Genomic DNA, 17,230 nt, shown 5'->3' with positions numbered 1-17,230 from the left:
GCTCTTGCGATCTCAGATCATCCCTTTTTTTGTCTAGAGGTTTGTCCGTCGCTCTGGGGACCGGATTTTGAATGCCACCGTCGTCCTCTCCTTTGGACACGCTCTCTCTGACCTCGTAGGGCATCTCTCAAGCTTCCCCCTCTTGGAACCCTGACCCCTTCCCATACCAGTCCAGCTGAGTGACGCCCCCTTGACCCAGTGTCGGTCGCAGGCCTCCGCAGCTCAGACCCCTTCTGTGGCTCCCCAAGGCCTGGCCTCCTTCGTGGAAGAGGCAGGTGCTTTGTGCTTCAGAATCTGGCTCCCACTCGCCTCTCCAGCCTCACCCCCCAGCGGCTCCCGTGGGATCCTGGCGATTCCCCAAATAGGCCTGGCTTCGCATCTGTGCTCAAGTTGTCCCTTCTCTCTTATCCCTGCGGGACTTGCATTCATCCTTGAGGCCCAGTTGAGACACTTCAGTCCCTGGGGAAGGCCTCCCTGCCTTGGGGCAGAGGAGGTCCAGAGCTGCTTGAGTTTAACCCTCCTTGGTCCCGGCCTGTGACCGGCTGCTGCCTTTTCGGTCTGTGAGCCCTTGAGTCAGAGGTAGGCCAGTCTCTGTGTGGCCTTCCTCTCACCTGTGGAGTCACCTCCAATGCATTGGCTGCTCGAGGCGCTGGGCATTTGTTGCCTGGGCAGTGAAACGCAGGGTGGGGGGCCTTTTGCAGGGGCTGGCCCCCACCTGCTGGGACCTGGTGGGACCTGGGTGTGGTCTGGGGCCCTGGGGCCAGGCCAGGCTGAATGGGCTACCTTCCGTGGTGGCTGGGCTGCAGGGGTGTGGAGAGGGTGACAGAGGGAAGGCAGAAAGCTGGACCTTGGCCTCACAGGCAAGGACAGGTTGGCAGTAGAATCAGTGACGACGTCCCCGATCTTGTCACCCCTGACTCCTCTCTCTCACCCTGCATCCGATCTGTCAGCAACACTGAATAGATCCCAAACCTGGGGTGACCCTGGGTTCCAGCGACAGCCTCCCAGCTGCTCTCCCTGCTTCTGCCCTGCCCACTGCAGTAGGTCACTTCCTATCCCTCCTCTGCTCAGTCCCGGGGCTCCCCCTCTCTCTCTGATGAAGAGCCATGGTCCTTATGCCGGCGTGAGACCCCCAGGGCTCCCCACCACCTCTCCTACCTTGCTGTGGACACCCCACCCTCTACGCTCCCTGCAGCCACACTGGGCTTCCTCTCCATCCCCAAATGTGCCACGTGTGTGCCCCAGGGCCTTTGCACTGGCTGTTCCCTCTTCTTGAAATGCTCTTCCTCAATAAGCCATACAGAGAAAGACAGATACCATATGGTTTCACTCTTATGTGGATCCTGAGAAACATAACAGAAACCCATGGGGGAGGGGAAGGAAAAAAAAAAAAAAAAAGAGGTTAGAGTGGGAGAGAGCCAAAGCATTAGAGACTGTTAAAAACTGAGAACAAACTGAGGGTTGATGGGGGGTGGGAGGGAGGGCAGGGTGGGAGGGAGGACAGGGTGGGTGATGGGTATTGAGGAGGGCACCTTTTGGGATGAGCACTGGGTGTTGTATGGAAACCAATTTGACAGTAAATTTCATATATTAAAAAAAAAAATGTATTATAAAAAAAAAAAAAAAGAAATGCTCTTCCTCAGCTTGTCACCCGGGTGGTTCCTTTGTTTCCTCGTTTATTTTTCCTGCCTGCTTAGCTTTTCGCCTTCACACGTACCACTGACACACCATACATTTTACCTCTTTGGCTTGAGTGTTGTTTTTATCCCACAATAAACCGTCAGCCCCGTGAGGGCAGGGAGCTTTGTCTGCTTTGTTCACTGATGCATCAGCCCAAGCACCTAGAAAAGTGCCTGGCACAGAGCAGGCTCTCAACAAATACCGGCTGAGTGGCTGAGTCAATGGATGAGGCAGGATTATAAACGGATCATGTGGCTAGAAGCCGGGAGAACCAGGCGCAGATCTCTAGGGGTGGAAGGTCACGGTTAGGGTGAGCCGTTCAGGTCCCTGAGCAAGGGAAGGGCGTGGGAAGTTGGCATTCATTCACTAACAATAGTAAGCCCTACGAAGGTCAGGCCCCCGCAGCACCGAGGATCAGGGATGGCCCGAGAGGACGGTCCCTGCGTCCAGGCAGCTCATGTTCTGGTGTAGGACTCAGGACCCCCAAAGGGGGAGATGAAGGGAGAGAGAGGGAGGGGGGGAGAGGGAAGGGGTATAGAGGGAGAGAGAGAAGGAGAGAGGGAGGGAGAAGGAAGGAGGACTTGAAGAGGGGAGAGAGAGGGAGGGGGAGACAAGGACAGAGGAGGGAAGGAGAGGCGTCCCGCTGCTTGACTCTGGGGATGTTCACTTACGCCCCTCCCCGCCCCAGGCTGCAGTTCTGTGTCCTCCATAGAATGAGGCGAAGGTCACAGCGCCCACCCCCCAGGGACGTACGTGTGCCGTCCCGCGCGAACACTTAGAGGATGCCTAGGACACAGCAACTGCCAAGGCTTAGCCACGATCTTTATCAGGAACTTGGCCTTTGTCCTAAGAGAGACGCTCGGAGAGCTTTCGGAAGGGAGACAGGTGCGCGGGTCTGAGGGAGGAGGCGGGAGGCCCTTGGGGTGTCAGCCAGCAGGTGAGTGCGGATGATGTCCCGGACCAGTGGTGCCGTGGAGTTGGGGCATCAATGCTCCTTGGGGACAGGCTGGCCCTGGAGTGAGGGGAGGGATCCTGGTTTGGGTGGGACTGGTCGGAGAAGCTGTCTGTGGGTGGGCTTGGGGCCACCTAGGAGTCGGAGGGGACCCCAGAGGGACCGTTTCATTCACAGCACCCCTGCCTCTGTGCAGCCTGGGCCCAGCCCAGTGGCGGGTGTCAAGCTGCTGCATAAAGGGCTCCCGGGCAGGCCCGGGAGCCCTAGATGGAGGGAACCGGCAGCAGCTTGCAGACGCCCTGGGACTCTGGGGCCACGTGGGTGGGTTCTCACCCCGGCTCACTGCATATCCAGCTTCGGCAGTCTCCTCCAGCTCTCGGGGAAGGGGAGACGAGGCCGACTCCCCCGGGGTCAAGCCTCCCATCCGGGACCCCCCGGGGGGAGGCCCTCGGAGCCGCTGCCGCCGCAGGGGTGTCCAGGGTGGGCCAGGGGAGACGCGCAGGGCACCGCCTTCCCCTTCTGTCGGGAAGAGGGAAGTGTGCGGTCCCCGTACGATAACGTATCGGCCCATCTGCTTCCAGTTAGCGGCTCTGGGTGAGCCTAATTGGCAGATCAAACCACTCGATGTTCCACGTTAGATAAGTAGTCAGAGGAACCCCAGCGGAGTCTGACACGTTCTGGACGGAGCCCAAGCCCTGCGTCCGACCACCGCGGGGCCTGGGGTGCTAATGCGAACCAGACCCGCTCGCACGGAAGCGGGAAGACATTAACAAGTGTCAAAGAGCTTTGAGGCGCCCGGGCGGATGCGGCTCGGCCTGTGCCCCCCGCACCGAGGAGGGGCCCGGCGCTCCCCACGCGAGCTCGGACGTTGAGGAGGGAGCTCTGTGGCGGGCGGGTGGCTTCCCGACAGTGGCTGGGGCGGGGGCAGCCAGGAGTCACAGGGATGCTCAGAGTGGGAGGGACCTCGGGCTCACCTCCCACGGGACCTGCTGGGAGGGTCACGTGGCACAAAGGACTGGGTGCTTGCCATGGGGTGCCGGGTCTCCCACCTCCCCTGGCCCATGGCTTTCTGGTGGATGAAGGTGTTTTGCGAAGGGAAAGGGCGACCGGGACGGTGCCGGTGGGGGCCATTTATGAGTGTTTCCCACGAGCAGGTGCTGCGGTCAGCCTCTCCCACACGTCCTCCCGTCTAATCCCCGCAGCCACCTGCTGGGGGGTTGTTGTTATCCCCACTTGACAGGTGAGACAGCTGAGGCTCAGGGGAGTCCCGGGGCCCCGTTCGGTCATGGATCCAGCTAGGATTGTAAGTGAAAACGGCAGCGACCCTTCCAGTCACTAGGGCGGGGATGCCCATGGAGTAGGCTTCATGGAGATGCTGTGGCAACAGGTGACATAATAAGGTCCCCACAACAACGGTAACCGTCAAGGAGACAGTGGACGACAGGGTGCGGCCGTGTGGAGGCGGGCAAACCTTGTTGCTCCTGTCATACGTACACTGTTTTGTCTCATCCTGATGGCAACCTTGTAACACGCTGGTCAGGACGGTGACGGAGGTGGTGGCTGCTCAAACAGGGTAAAGGACGGTAGGCTGTAACAAAGGGGCCTCCAAATGCTTAAACACAACAGAACCGAAGTCTCTCGCACGTAATAATCTGGAGGGGTGCGGTTGAGAAACGGTGGGCAACTCTGCTACCCTCCGCATGGAGCATCCAACTCTGGACCCAAAGTGGCTGCTCTGGCTCCCATCTTCACAGCTGCATCCCAGCTGGTGGCAGGAGAGTCGGAAGGGCAGGACACCAGGCACAACCCGCAAGTGGCACGCGTAACTTCCTCTCACGTGCCATTGGCCAGAATTTAATCCCCCTGCCACGCCGGGCTGCGAGGGAAGGTGGGAACATAGTATGTAGGGGGCATCTGTGGTGGACGTGGTAATGCACCCCCCGGCTCCCCCTTTAGGACTGAAGGACTTCTTTCTGCAGCCGCTGGGAGGGCTGCTGGCTCATTGTTCTCAGACGCTTCCAGAATGGCTTGCCCCCCCGGGATTGGATGCTGCAGGGATACCAAGGAACATCAAGGCCGAGTTTCTCGGGCGCAATGCAGGACAGCTGCGGGGAGGGCCTCGTGGGGTCGGCCGAGACCTTTGTCGTGCCCGCATCGCAGCCCAGCCTCTCCCTGGGCCCACCCCAACTTCTTCCCCTTCTCGTGGACAGGTGTCCCCAGCAAACCTGCCCACTGCTGTGTCCATCTCAGCCTCTGCTCCCGGGGACCCCAACCTTCGTGGGCATCCATCACGTGCACGAGGGAGCGTGCCCTCAAGGGAAGAAGGGAGAAGGGGGTACGGAGGGCCGGCAGCGGCCTGCCCCAGGAGGCCGCCGCCATGCGGGGTAACCGGGAGGCTGTCACTAGTCGTGGCGGATCGCGGTGGCGAGAAGAGCAGGAGGCCACGGCGGAGCAAGGTGGGTATCCGCTCCCCTGGGGTAGGCTCCCCTACCTGTCGAATCCCAGCCAGGGAGCCGCTCCCCCCAAGCCCTCGCCTCGCGAGCAGTCTCCCGTGGGGCTGCTCCTCTCTCTCCCCACCTAAACCGCCGTCACCTGCTTTCTAGCTGCTCAGACTCCCGGTCCCCCCTCCTCGTGGTCAGCCTGACGCCCGCCCTGGAGGGGCCCCGTCTGCCGCTTCTGCTCGCCGGTTCCAGCCCTAGGCCCCTCCAGTCCTCCCAGACGCGCGTCCCCGCCCGCTAGTCGAGCCGCGTGGCCCTCCCTGGGGGCTGACACCCAGCCCTCTCACTCTCCACAGCTACATGTCTGGGCTCAGCGTCAGCTGCGGGGGGCTCCCCGGTGCAACCCAACCTAGGTCCTCTCGACAACGATGGTGGAAAGGGCGGCGAAGGGCCTGTTAATGCCAATCCTTTTCTTTCTGGCTGAACGCCTCCACTGCTTCGGGGGCCAAGGGCCAAGATCACCTGTTTTGTCTTTTCGTACGCTAGCAGGGTGTAGACTTCACTCTTACGCAGACCCGGGTGGTTAAGAAGCAGACCACGGATGGAATAGTGTGGTGATGAAGTCTGCTGGACGAAGCTGTGCTCCTTCCCAGCCCCCACCGCGACCCCCTTCTTTGGAAAAGGGTGGGCAGGCCTGACCAAGCCCCTGACGTCTGTCACCACAGTCCTGCGGGGCAGACCTTGGGCTTGCAGCATGAGAGAGAGAGCGAGCCCGGGAGACTGGTTCCGACTCCCCGAATGGCAAATCCCTTTGCGGTTCTGTGCGGCAGTGTCCCCACCTGCATAATGAGGGGACCGGACAAGAGCTGGGGGCTAAGCTGCTTCTCGCAGGGGCACGAGACTGCCTCTGGGGCAGCAGTGGGGCGGGAAGTCCACACCGCGGTCCCCTGCTGGCCCTGCCTGGGCTCGTCGTCAGCTTGCCCGGCTGGGCGTCTGCCCCGCGTGCGGTTCGACGACCCGAGGACCACGCGGGAGAAAGTGAGCGGGGTGGTGTGACTGGCCCCCAGACAGCTGAGGGCGGGTTCGCTCATGGCTTCACCTATGATCGCGCACGTGACTACCTTCAGAACAGGTCACAAATGCGACCTCTTCCAGCCCGGCCCCCCCCCCCTCAGGTCACACCTAGATTTCTGGGCAGCCCCTCACCAGTCTCCCGGCTTCGGACTGTGCCCTCTCTGTAGTCTGTTAACCGCACAATGTCCAAAGTGCCCTTTGAAGCTTCCGTTAGATCTTGTCACTTTCCCTGCTCAAAATGGCTCCCATCCATCAGAGTGGAAGCCAGAGTCGTGAGAGGGGCCCACAAGACTGCCTGATCCCCCTCTGACCTCCTGTTCTCCCCTCTGCTTTCTCTGCTCCAGCCACACTGGCCCCCTTGTTGTTTCTCGAGCACACTCACCACACGTGCTCCACCCCCCCCACCCCCCCCACCTCAGGGCCTTTGCACATGCTATTTCCTCAACCTGCAAGGCTCATCCGGTCCTGGAGGACCTGGCGGGACCTCCTTCAGGTCCCTGCTCAAACGTTCCCTCCTCAACTGCACCTTCCTGAGCCTCCTCCTGTTTACGGTCACAACCTGCACCCCTTACACACCCCCTATCCCGCCTCCATGCTCTGCTTTTCTCCACCGCCCCCATCACAACACGGCAGGGCATGTTTTTTGCCCTTTCAGCTTGTCTGTCTGTCTCCCAGTTGAAGGGAGCCTTGTCCGTTTAATTCTCTGCTGTATCCTCCGCACTTAGGACTGTGCTGGGCACACAGCAGGTGCTTAATAAACACTTGCCAATGAACTTCTGTGTTTGTGTACCCCTGCGGCAGTGGGGCACCAACGCTGCTGAATGGATTCAAAGATGCCAACCGTGCCCTGGCCTGTGTCTGGCAGAGGGGGCTGGGGAGAGGGGCTTGGGCTTAGGGCCAGGGTCCCAACGGCGAGTCCTGGTACAGCCACTTGGCTCGCGGTCCTCGTCCGCAAGTGGGATGAGAAGAATCTGCCTGCGGGTAGATGGCCCCACACTCCCTAATAACCAGTAGCTACTGTGATCTGACCACTGCTGTTGGGAATCCCTTAACCCCTAGTAGGCATTTATCCACGGGATACAGGTGTGCTGTTTCGAAGGGACACAGGCACCCCCATGTTTATAGCAGCACTATCGACAATAGCCTAAGTCTCGAAAGAGCCCGAATGTCCATCGATGGATGAATGGATAAAGAAGATGTGGGATATATGTGTGTGTGTGTGTGTGTATACACACACATACACAATGGAGTATTACTCGGCAATCAAAAAGAATGAAATCTTGCCATTTGCAGCTACGTGGATGGAACTGGAGGGTATTATGCTAAGCGAAATTAGTCAGAGAAACAAAAATCATATGACTTCACTCATATGAGGACTTTAAGAGACAAAACAGATGAACATAAGGGAAGGGAAACAAAAAGAATATACAAACAGGGAGGGGGGACAAAGCATAAGAGACTCATAAATATGCAGAACAAACAGAGAGTTCCTGGAGGGGGTGTGGGAGGGGGGATGGGCTGAATGGGGAAGGGGCACTAAGGAGTCTACTCCCGAAATCATTGCTGCACTATATGCTAACTCATTTCGACGTAAATTTAAAAAAAATAAAATTTAAAAAATCATTAAAAAAAAGAATCCCTTAACCCCTGAGAGTCTATGATATTTTTGACTTCATAGGACGTTGCCAGGGACAGGGATATGGGTTGGCCTGGGGCTGGGCTTGGGAACCTGTTTGAAGCCACCTTGTCCCCGGGTTTCCTGTACCATCAGATTCGTCAGAGCCCTCCGGTCCAGGAGGGAGGCCTGCCAGGATGTGAAAAGAGACCCCCACCCCCCCGGAAAGGGTAATTCTGAACCTGAGGGAAGGAGGGGGCCGGCCATGTGGAAGGCAAGAGCTCGGGGCTGGGAGTCAGAGGACCTGCACCGATTTCTAGCCAGCCATCGGCTTCTGTGACCTCGGGGACCACTCCTCGCCCTGGGTCTCAGGCTCCCCACCTGGAGAAGGGAGGACCATGTTCCCGCCTGCGTTGGGCCGGAGTCCCGCGACATGGGACTTTGGCCTGGCCTTCCTCGCATCCCTCGTCCCTTTGCGGTTCCCCGCCTGGGCCCCCCACCTTTCACAGGGTAAGTGCGTGTGCACCCGTGTGGGTGAGGCCGCCATGGGCCTCCTGTCGCTTCCCACCAACCCCCCCCCCGCCCCCCGCCCGTCAATGCCACCACACGGCTCGCCCAGAGGACTCTTTGGAGCCCAGTCGTCAGATGTGAAACAAAAAGAGAAATTTGAGAAAACACTCCATGTGTGAAATTTCGCTTCTTCCTGGGACAACCAGTCCTCTTGTCACCCCCTGACTTGGGGCCTCAGTTTCCCCATTCGTAAAAGGAGAGTGGGGCCCAACTTGGGTACGAGCCTTCCTGAGAGGTTCCGGTGATGAGCCTTGTTCTAGACCTTGGTGCTGGGGCGCCCCCTCAAACCCAGCTTGTTTTTAGGATCCTGACCCCCCCCCCCCCCCCCCCCCCCGGCCCCCGGCGCAGGTCCTCCGGGAGAACCAGTGGAGGGCCAGGCAGAGGCCTTCTGCAGGATAGTTCCAGAAGCCGACAGCAGATGGTGCTGCTGACCCCAGTCCTGGGCAAGGGGTGGGCCCGGAGCCACGGCCGCTGGCCGCTGGTCTCTGGGGCTGCTGGCGGTCTGGTAGTCTGGCTTGGCAGCACTTGGGGTCCCCTGTCTTCAGAGCCACACCTTCTGTGGCCCATCACTCGCCCTGGGGGAAGGCCCCGGGGGGGAGACCCAGCCGAGGGGGGGCGCGTGGCTGTGTAGACACGTGCCCATGGAGACGCACAGAGAACACTCAGGCTGTTCACCCTCATCTGTGAGGTGCAAGGGCCCAACCCGGCTGTGTTCACGGATCACACGTGCGTTTCCACGTAACCGACGTGGCACGAGGGTGTGCCAGGCTGGGGGTGGGGGGGCGTGAGGCAGAGAAGGCCTAAACGGAGGGCCGTGGCTGTGGGGTCCTGTGTGTGCATAGACGTTCGCGTCTGGGGTCCGTGTACGTGCATGTGGACACGTGAGAGGGCGTCGTGTGTGTGTGTGTGTGTGTGTGTGTGTGTGCGCTCCAGCACTGTGTCCCTCTGGGCACAGCTATTCACTGTGTGTGCGAGGACGTGTGTGTCCACGGCTGCCCACACATGCATCTGGGCGCACGTGTGCTCGTGTGGGCGTCGCGGCCTCCAGGCTGGGCTGACGGGCGGGTGGCAGAAGGAAGGACATGGGGTTTGCGGAACGGAGGGCGTGTGGACAGACAGGCTGGAAGGATCGATCAGCCTCTGTGTTGGGAGAGTGGGGGCGGAGGCGGGCGGACGCGGGGCCCGGAGACGCGGGCCCGGATCCAGGAGGACGAGACGGTTGTGTAGGGCTGGGAACAGGCCCGTGGGGCAGTGGAAAAATCCCAGCTCTGGCAAGACCACCACAGAGCCCCTGCCCTCAGCCGTGGGGCAGCCTCTGGGAGCCTCAGTTGCCCTGTGTGCTGAGAACCCTGCCCTTATGCAGGAAACTTGGCTGGGCACTGCCCATCCCCACGTGTCCACAAATTGAGCACCTACTATGTGCCGGGCATGGTTCTAGATGCTGGAGGCACAGCAGGCAGCACGAGCTCCCTGCATTGTACACGAGAGGGACACTGAAGAGGACAGAGAAAGCACGAATGAGACCGATCAGACTGGGGTAAAGGCTGGGAGGAATGTGCCAGTGGCTGGGTGGCTGGGTCAGGGAGGGTGTCTCACAGGGCAATGAGCCCCAAGGCAGGAAGGGGAGTGGGGCAGGGGAAGCAGCAGGTGCCTGGAGGGCTGAGGGGTAGGGGTAGCAGTGGACAGGGCAGGGCCTCCCAGGCCACACCAAGCTCTGGGGATTTTATTCCCAAGTCACCGGGGAAGCCACAGGAAGGTCTAAGCAGGCAAAGTTCGGACACCCGGACACAAGAAGAAAATTCCAAAGTCAGGGGCTCTGAGAAAACCCGCCAGGGCCTGGGAAGCTGCACACAGCACTTCCGGTCCAGGGCAAGCCTTCCGCCTGGTCTCTTCCTTCCCCTCCGTGCCCTGCGTCCTGGGACTTCCGGCTCTTTCCCGGAGCCAGAAGTTTTCCTACGCTTGGCGTGTTTCCTTGGCCGCTGTGGATCCTGGGGGTGAGGGCTCCTGGTGTAGGCCCTCTATCCCCGCATGGAGTTCAACTCCCAGCTCGTCTCTTATCGGCAGGGTGACTTTGGCCAAGTTACTTCTCTGAGAGCCTCAGTTCCCCTGCCTGTAGAGTGGGGACGGGGGACGCCTCTCAGAGCCCCAGATGGCATGAGCCCGCAGAGGGCTCCCGTGGGTGCCAGGCCCGTGGCCAGGGCCCGTAAGCATTCGTGTTGCTCTGGCGGTGATTTCTCAGTTCGTTACCCGGATGGCCTGTGTGCGACTGCTGTTTCTTCCCCTGCAGGTGACCCCCGCTCGGGGGAGGTGGGGAAGTTCATGGCACAGAGTAGGTGCTCAGAAGGTGTGGTTTTGGGCTGCTGTCTTTGGGAGGCGGGCACCAGGAGAGCTCTGCAGGGAGGTGGCTTTGGTGGAGGCCAGGGGTGTGGCCGGGGTGCTGGGGCGAGGGAGGGGCCCGCAGGCCCCCCTCTGCCTCCCTCGGGCTCTCCCTCCACCTGCCCTCCCCTGCGGCCTCCTTCTCCACCCTCCAGTGCGCCCCAGGGAGTAGGCGGTTGGCAGTTTCTCGAGTCTCTTCCCTTCTCCCGATTTGCATGTTTAAAACGTATCTGCAGGCGCATCTTGCGTCTCTGGCCCGGCCTCCCTCTCTCCCTGCCCGAGTCTCTGGGAGCTGAGCTATCTGCGTGCACAAGAGCCCAGGAAAGCACGTCCGCCCGGCCCTTTCACGCCAGCGCCATCTGGGATGCCCCATTCCTGTTGGGGGGCGCCGGGGTTTCTTTTCATTTCCCCGTCTTTTTCTGCACCCGTGGGGCTGTGCCCTCCCTCGCCGGCTGCTGGGCGATGCTTTGAGATCACAGGCCTGACATTTCGGTGTTTGTGTCTCTGTGCCAGGCAGGCATCAGCCTGAGCAATTGATTCTCCCTGCATAATCGCTAAGCACCATCCATAACGTTTCCTCAGCCCCGTCGGCCCTTCCGGCTGCTTCCTCTGGGCCTCACGCTGGGTTGCCCGGCCCCTCTCTTCTTGGACCGGGCACTCTCTTTCCAAATGTCAGAAAGAAGCACCCCCTGTCCGCACCACCATCCACCCTCCACTCTCCACGAGGTTGGTAGGGCATCCTCAATTTCTGGGCGCTCCCAGCTTGCCCTCCGTCCTCTTGTAGCATGACCTTATGTTCCCTTCAGATCTTCTAAGACCAGGTACCTTTCCCACCTCAGGGCCTTTGCACATCCTGTGTCTGCCACCAAGCACTCCTGCCCGGTAGTCCCAACATACTCTCCTTTTTACCTAAGCTCACTCGCACTTGACATTCATGTCTCAGCCTAACCGTGACTTCCTCCACGCAGTTCCCTTGGATTTCCCAGACTGAATTAGGTTATTCCATTCCACTGGATTTTACATCCCGCCCCTCTCTTTGGTGCTCTGTCCCTTCCAGAATGATTTACTTGAGGAGGCCCCATTCCTTTTTTGTTTGCTTCTGCGTCTCTTTGGCTCATACAGTGGCGCTCCATAAATGCCGATTGAATTGCATGAATGCTTATGGAATGCAGTCATTCAAACAAAGGCCCGACCTTTTTGGCCAGGAAAATTTCCTTCCAGGGCACCCTGTGTATAGAGGTGGCTACCCTGGGGCGGGAGGGGTGGCTCCGGTGGCAGGCGCTCCCCCAGGCCAGGGCCCAGGCTTGCTCCTCTGACTTGGGCTGACGTCTCTGAGCAGGCTCTGAAGAATGATGATGCAGCTGGGGGCGGTGACGGAGGTGACAACCGGGAGGTTAGTGGCCAGAGGGCTCGGCAGGGATGGCTGTGGGGCTGATGATGGCAGCTGCTACCCCTGGAGGTTGGTGGCCTATGTGATGGTGAAAATGACGGCGGTTTTGCTGTGGTTTTGGGTGAGGGAGTAAAGCATTTCAGGAGATGAACGGGAGTCAGACAAGCCCGGGCTCCTCTCCTGTCTCCATCACTTTAAGGATTCAAGAAACCCTTCAGGGAAGCAACCTCGGTGTCCATCGGCAGACGAGTGGATAAGGATGAGGTGCTGGCTATACATACACATGCACGACGGGGTATGACACGGCCTTAAAAAAGGATGAGATCGTGCCATTTGTGACGGCACGGACGGTCCTCGCGGGCAGGGTGCTGAGATCAGTCAGAGAAAGAAAAACACCATACGAGTTCACTCATACGTGAACTCTAGAAAACAAAACAAACAAATCAACAGAAAGCGGGGGGGAGGGGGGAGAAAGAAACCCTTCGGTGTCTCAGTTTCCTTATCTGTAAAATGGGTACAGCAGGTAAGAGGACTCGCCCCACAGGGGCCGGGGCAGGTCGCAGATTAGGAGCAGGTCAGGGTTATAATTTACTTATGCAAGTCTGTCGGCTAAACAACCAGCACGGCTTTGGGGCCGCACATTTTTGTGCAAAAATAAATATACCTTTCCATCTTTAGGAATCATGGGTAGAATAGCAAGTTCACGCACACGCACACACACGCAAAGTGGCAGGTGACCGGATGTCGGTAGACGTTCTGCATCAGAGGAGATGCAGGGGCTAGAGGATCAGGGCGGACAGCCCGGCGGAGGTGGCTCCAGGGCTGGACATCCCAGGACAGGCGTGAACACACATACGGCGGGTGCTTGAAGGCCCAGGGGAGGCAGGGAGGAGGAGCCCTGGAGAGGGAGGAAGAGAGACAGGCTCAGAGAGAGGAGAGCCGTGGCCAGGTGTGAAGGGTGACGGTCCCTTGTGTCCCCATGAGGCATCTGGTGCCACATGAGGAACCCCGGTCTCTGATCTGGAGCCCTGGCTCTGGTCCCAGCCCTGCCACACTGCCCGGCCGTCCGCGTGACCCCGGACGGGTGTTTTCCCTCGAAGTAGGCCCTGGATTCCCCAGGGCTCCTCGTACAGAACTGACTACGAGGGTGGAGAGCAAGTGAGGTCTAGAGAATTAGGGACGAACAGAACTAACCCTTTAGTGGACTTTGGAGCCAGAAAGGCCTGGGTTTGAATCCCAGCTTTGAATTCCTTGTACTAGCTGTGTGACCTCCGGCCGTCCACTCGACCTCTCTGTGCGTTGGCTGCCTTGTCTATACAATAGGGAAAATGGTAGGACCTCCCTCCCTCCCCTGGGTTTCTACTGAGGATTAAGTAAGTCCGTACAGAGCCCCTAGGACAGTGGTGTTCGTGTCCAGTATTCCGTGTCCTGCCCATCCTACATACGGACTTGCCTCTCCAATGTCCCCCTGGAGGTAGGGATTGTCCCCATTTTGCAGATGAGGAAGCTGAGGCTCAGAGAAGGCTCGGGAGTCGTGCCAGCCCGGGCCGGCCCCATGCCCACTAAGCTGCCTTGGCAGGGGGACGTGCACGAGGGGACGTGGAGCACTGGTCCAGGTGGGGGGTCTGGGAGGAGAGCGGGAAGCCAGGAGCCTGACACAGGCCCTCAAGAATGCGACCCACTTCCTCCTGGGCCCCGGGAGCCTGGGAATCCCGGGGCGGGGATGTGGGAGACAGCTGCACAGGGTATGCTGGGGGGCAGGGTGGAAGGAGGTTCCGGGAACCCGGACCCCCCGCCTTCTCTGTTTCTCCCGCAAAGGTGGGGGCCGCTGGCTGATTAACCCTGGCAGGGCCGGAGCCGGGAGGTGGGAGAGGAAGGCTGGGGGTGAGACGGGCCCGTTGGGGGGCCCGCCCCAGGTGCGGCCAGCTGGCCCTCCCAGAGAGACTCGGGAGACTTCACTTCGGAGCCTCTCGAAGGAGGAAGAACAGGCCTTTCACGGGGTCACAGCTGGAAGGCCCACGGCGGCGGGGTCAGCGGGCCCAATCCCCTTGCCTTACAGACGGGGAAACCGAGGCCCGGAGAGGGGGCAGCCGCCAGCTCACGCTCACGCAGGGGTCAGCGACCGAGCTGGGAGCAGACCGCCCGGGCTGCCCCCCGTGCCTCCGTCCCGTGGCTCCCACCGGGCGGCGGGTGCAGAAGCTGGCAGTTCGTCTTGGTGGCACCGAGGCGCCTCCGTCGCCGTGTGCCCGCCCACCACCGGGAGCCTCCACCCGAAACCGCAGTCGTGACGGCGCTGAGGAGACGGCGGAGCTTTCGGCTTTATGGTTTGTGGTGTTTTACGGCTTCCCGGGCTCTCTGTACCCTTCGCCTCGTCTGGTCCTCACCGCACTCTGCGTGAGCCGATGTTCTGGCTCCCATTCCACAGACGTGGACACCGACGCTCAGGGAACTGGAATGACTTAGTCACGCCCAGAGTGGGAACAGCAGGAAGCCTCTACGGGCACATACTGAATACAGGCTCCGGACCGCGAACTCTTCCGGGGACGCAGGGGCCCCTGCCGGCCACGCGGTCCGCCTCCCGGCCTTCCTTCCCGCACCCCACAGCTCGCTCGTTCCCCAAACCTTGGCCCCGTCGCCACCGGGGCCGTGCTGGAAGTGACTGCCATGCTCTGGAGGCTGGACGGCCCCCGAAGCCCCCCTCGCTGATCTCTGCCTCTGTTCCTGCCCCCTCGCCCCTGCCCGTTCTCCACAAAGCAGCCAGCAGCTTCCCAAGGTGGGAAGCGCATCACTCGCCCCTTTGCAACCCTTCAGTGGCTCCCACCCTCCTGGAAGAAGCTCCAGGTTTCCCAGACAGCCCAAAGGTCCCGCCACGGCCCTGCCCCCCGCTGCCTCGATCTCGTGTCCCGTGGTTCTCTCCTCCCCCTTATCACTGTCTCGGTGCTTCAGACACGAGGGTCCTCCTCCCTCTTGTTCGAGCCCACTAAGCATGTTTCCACCTCAGGGCCTTTGCACATGATGTCCCTGCTCCTGCCTGGAGTGCTTTGCCCCACGTCGGTGCACAGCTGTCTCCTTGCCAGCTCAGCTGACGTGTGCTCATCGCTCTGGCTAAAGCTGGTCTCTGCTGTTCCATCACCGGGCTTGACCTTCTTCTCCCTAGCGCTCTCTGGCATGTGACATCATCTTGCTTCTCTCTTTGGTTTCTGAGTTTGTGATCGGTCTCTCCCCGCTAAGATGCAGACGTTCCAGGCGCAGGGGCTTCATCTGCTCTCTTCCCTGCTGTCACCCCCCTTCTACAACAAACCAGCGCACAGTAGGTGCTCAACATACCAGTGCCAACGGGCGGACTGCACGGCCAAGGTTGTTGCGAGCTCAGATGTAGCGTGTTTCCTCTCTGCCAACCTACCTGCCGTGTGACACTGACCCCCAGACTGCGGCCCTCTCCCTGTTTCCCTGCTGCTGTCAGAGGGCACAGGACCCTCTGGGCCCAAAGCCTAGTGCACTGAGACCCCAGCTGCTTCATTTGATGTTCGAATCATGGACCCCTTACTATGTGCTGGGTGACCCTCCAAGCCCAGAAGTAAACAGAGATGAACGAAAGTAAGTTCTTGCCTTGAGGGTGCTAAGATCAGAGAGACAGAGCGTTCTAATACCAGCTCGGAAGCATTGATTGAGCAGAAACTATGGGGTAGGTGCTTTGCAAACATTGTTACCTTGACTCCTCACGGACTCCATAGCTGTTTGGTGGAAGACGGGATAAATCCTCACACAGTCCCAGCCCGGTGGGGGACCGTCACCTCCATTCTACAGACGGGGAAGGTAAGGCGCGCAGAGGACAGTGACTTGCCCAAACACGCCCAGTTCGTGAGGGGCGGAGCTGGGTTCAAATCCAGATCTGACTCTGGAATCCATGCGCACGAGACAGCAGGAGGTCGTGTTTGCCCTGTAAGAGGGGGGGCAGGGGGTGGAGGGGCGGAGGACACGACTGAGCTGAGTCTAGAAGTAGGGAAAGGTTTGGGGGGGTGGGGAGAGAGGGGTGGGGGGGTGAATTCCTGGCAGGGGTACGCTGAGCTCAGGCAGCGAGCGAGGCAGGGAGGTAGGGTAGGGAGGCAGGGAAGGGGAGTGGTCACGGGATCAGGAAGTGGCTTGGTTTTCCCTGGGGGACACAGGGCAGCGTGAGGAAGGAGGGAGGGAACCGAGGGAGAAAGGTAGCCCGGGGTTGAGCCAGCCCCTCGTTATTTGTTTTAGCATCATGACGACACTGAGGGGCAACAAAGGGAAATGCGGGGTTGAAGTTGAACCCTGGAAAGTTCCCAGCCCGTAGATCCCGAGGACTAACCACTGGGGCGGGGAGGGAGCCTCTCTGAGGGGTTTTGGGGGGAGCAGGGGGGGAAGGGAGAGCCCAACAAGCAAATGGCGTGAGTTGGAGGGAATTGAATGTTGAGACTTGGGTGCAGGGCCGGGCCCTCTGCTTTGAATGCACAGTGGCAGGAGCTCTGGGTTTGGGGCTTGTCGGACCCGGGTCTGAGCTCCAACGCTGTGTTCTGGGCTGTGAACTTCGTAAGCCACATGTGTCTCTGAGTCCCGATGCTTCATCAGTAGGATAACAGGAATTCCCATCATTTAGAAGACTGAAGTCTTTTTTTTTTTTTTTTTTTTTTAGTTTATATATATTTATTTTTGGGGCGCCTGGGTGGCTCAGTCGGTTAAGCGTCCGACTTCAGCCAGGTCACGATCTCGCGGTCCGTGAGTTCGAGCCCCGCGTGGGGCTCTGGGCTGACGGCTCAGAGCCTGGAGCCTGTTTCAGATTCTGTGTCTCCCTCTCTCTGCCCCTCCCCCATTCATGCTCTGTCTCTCTCTGTCTCAAAAATAAATAAACATTAAAATAAAATTTATATATATTTATTTTTGAGAGAGAGAGAGAGAAGGGAAAGAACAGAGAGAGGGAGAGATAAAATCCCAAGCAGGCTCTGTGCTGTCAGTGCAAAGCCCGACGCGGGGCTCGATCTCACAAATCATGAGATCGTGACCTGAGCCGAAGTCAGCTGCTTAACCGACTGAGCCCCCCAGGCACCCCAAGAGAACTGAAGTCTTACTGTGTGTCGTGCACCCAGAACAGCGGCCGGCCCAGCATCACC

General features: G+C 59.6%; 1 long non-coding RNA gene across 1 annotated transcript; it reads left to right on the top strand.

Annotated features, from left to right (window-relative positions):
* Positions 1–4,153: 4,153 nt before the first annotated feature.
* LOC122227545 lies at positions 4,154–5,560 on the top strand. The gene is made up of 3 exons (XR_006206109.1): positions 4,154–4,205; positions 4,843–5,088; positions 5,236–5,560. It is a non-coding gene; the product is annotated as an uncharacterized LOC122227545 (long non-coding RNA).
* The last annotated feature ends 11,670 nt before the right edge of the window (positions 5,561–17,230 follow it).

The sequence above is a fragment of the Panthera leo genome, chromosome C1, assembly GCF_018350215.1.
Source record: "Panthera leo isolate Ple1 chromosome C1, P.leo_Ple1_pat1.1, whole genome shotgun sequence".
NCBI classification, from domain to species: domain Eukaryota; kingdom Metazoa; phylum Chordata; class Mammalia; order Carnivora; family Felidae; genus Panthera; species Panthera leo.
This window is presented reverse-complemented; position numbering and strand designations above follow the sequence as displayed.